General features: G+C 47.5%; 1 pseudogene; it reads left to right on the top strand.

Annotated features, from left to right (window-relative positions):
- Window positions 1-1,342: 1,342 nt before the first annotated feature.
- LOC118535638 (small ribosomal subunit protein eS24 pseudogene) lies at window positions 1,343-1,865 on the top strand (annotated as a pseudogene).
- Window positions 1,866-2,398: the final 533 nt, after the last annotated feature.

Below are 2,398 nucleotides of genomic sequence, written 5' to 3'. Positions count from 1 at the left end.
AGATGATATCATTCAGACCCTCATCTTAGGAACCAAATGCCACACCTTCCACGGTGGTGTTTCAGTCAACTGCAAAAGTGAGGGGCAAAGTGGAATATGTGGGGCACTGAGAGGGAGAGAGAGAGAGGAGGAAGGGGAGGAGGGGGGGAGGAAGAGGAGGTGAAGGAAAGGAGGGAGTGGTAGCTTTAGCTAAGGAAGTCAGAGAAGGAACATAACGTCTCTGTCCCAGTAGAATGGGTACAGTGGGTGAGATGCTTTTCTTCCCATGGGATAGGTTTTAGTAGAAGTGGAAGGGAAAACACAATGGAGGGCCTGGGAGGGGTGTTCATAGCAAAGGTCTGAAGGATATATATTGAGTGTCCCTAGAAGGAAGAGATTGAAGGAGTAAGGCTGGTTATGCCTGTACATTTTGTATCTCAGCAACCTAGGGGCAGAGAGCTGTGAGGGAGGTTGACGGAGGGAACCATGGAGCCAGGATCTGCATTGTGGAGGATTAAGTACTCAGAGAGGCACATAGGCACTTGCTCATAGAGAAGAGTGCTTATAAAACCAATCACAATGACTGGTGATGAGAAATGCTGCTCTACACCCCACCCTACCTGTCCAAAAAAGGGCCCAGGGAGATCTAGAGATGGTACGGAATGACTCACTGTCTCTCCAGCTGATCCTAAGGATAGATTGTGCATGCATCTGTGGGGGGGGGGGGGAATGGACTATGTCAAACTGAGCATCCCTATTTCCTGGATGAGGGCAGGATCCGGCCCCTCTCCATGACAGAGAGGGATTCAGGGCCCCCTGTAAAGATGTCCCATGGCCCATTCCACTTGCCTGGCCAGAGGAACAAGAGCATACCCTGCAATCTCTTTTCCAGTCCTCACACCTGAGTGGGACTTGTTGACAAAGCACTCATTTGGGGGGCAAGGTTTTTGGGGTCCCTCTGTTGGCCACATGTTGCTCTCTTGGTGGTAAGTTCATTGCCTCTTTCCTGGCAGAGCCCCATGAAAGCTGCTGGAGGCATCCAAGCCTCCAGGACTGTGTGCTGGCTCCCTGTGAAGTCAGTTATGAGGAGACAGGCAACTTGGGCAAGATTGGGGTATCCATTGGAACAGGCCTATGATGTTTTGGACCTCCCAAAGCTAAACTTTGGTTATAATATTATTTGTATAGCATTCCACGGAGTGTGAAGTGTCTTCACCTTTACTTTCTTTTGTCTTTTTTATAATAACAAAACTGTGAAGTTGATGATGAACTATCTAGACCCAAGAGGTTGTTAAGTGTTCCCAAAGTCACACAGCTGATAAAGACTTGAGCCCAGATCTCTTATTCCTACATTCTCCTCCAATCCTGTGTTGGAAACCTAAAAGCGGAGCCGGAGAGATGAGACTTGTGCATTTTGATTATTCTGATTTAGAAACACGGTTCTATCTTTTTTCCTCCCCGGCTGCTTGAAGCTCGGCTGCCATCATGAATGACACAGTAACTATCCCGACCAGGAAGTTCATGACCAACCGACTACTTCAGCAGAAACAGATGGCCATTGATGTCCTTCACCCCAGAAAGGCAACAGTACCTAAGACAGAAATTCAGGAAAAACTAGCCAAAATGTATAAGACCACACCAGATGTCATATTTGTATTTGGATTCAGAACCCATTTTGGTGGTGGCAAGACAACTGGCTTTGGCACGATTTATGATTCCTTGGATTATGCAAAGAAAAATGAGCCCAAACATAGACTCACAAGACATGGCCTATATGAGAAGAAAAAGACATCAAGAAAGCAGTGAAAGGAACGCAAGAACAGAATGAAGAAAGTCAGGGGGGCTGCAAAAACCAATGTTGGTGCTGGCAAAAAGTGAGCTGGAGATGGAACAACAGAAGGGGTAAACATCTGCAGTGGCTTTATCTGTGGTGATTGTGCAGATTTTTCATGAGAGGATTAATAAACTAAGAATGTTTTAAAAAAAAGAAACATGGTTCTAAATTCCTGCATCTAAGGTGGCAATGGAAAGTCTTTTAGGCCTTGGTCTTTAGATGGCACCTACCCCACACTATCATGGGTAACAGCCATGAAATCCTCCCTAGGGGCGTTTTCAGCCCTCACCTACCACCCCTCCCACCCAAACTAGTTCGAGAAGGAAATCAACAAGCATTTCCCAGGCTGCTTCTTTCTCCCTGTCTCATGCGCGCTCTCGCTCTCTCTCTCTCTCTCTCACTCTCTCTCTCTCTCACACACACACCCCCCACACTTCCCCCCCCTCCCCCAAGTGCTGCCAGCAGAGGCTCCCTGGGAATTTTAATAGCATCAATCAGCCTCACAGCTGGGGGCAGAGATAAGGGTGCGGCCGTTCCTCCCTTAAAGCCCTTCCCCTGGATTTGTGAGTATAAGACTCACTTTTT

This window comes from Halichoerus grypus, chromosome 3 (assembly GCF_964656455.1).
Source record: "Halichoerus grypus chromosome 3, mHalGry1.hap1.1, whole genome shotgun sequence".
Lineage (NCBI taxonomy): Eukaryota > Metazoa > Chordata > Mammalia > Carnivora > Phocidae > Halichoerus > Halichoerus grypus.
Note: the sequence above shows the minus strand (reverse complement) of the source record. Positions and strands in the feature narration are given on the sequence as shown.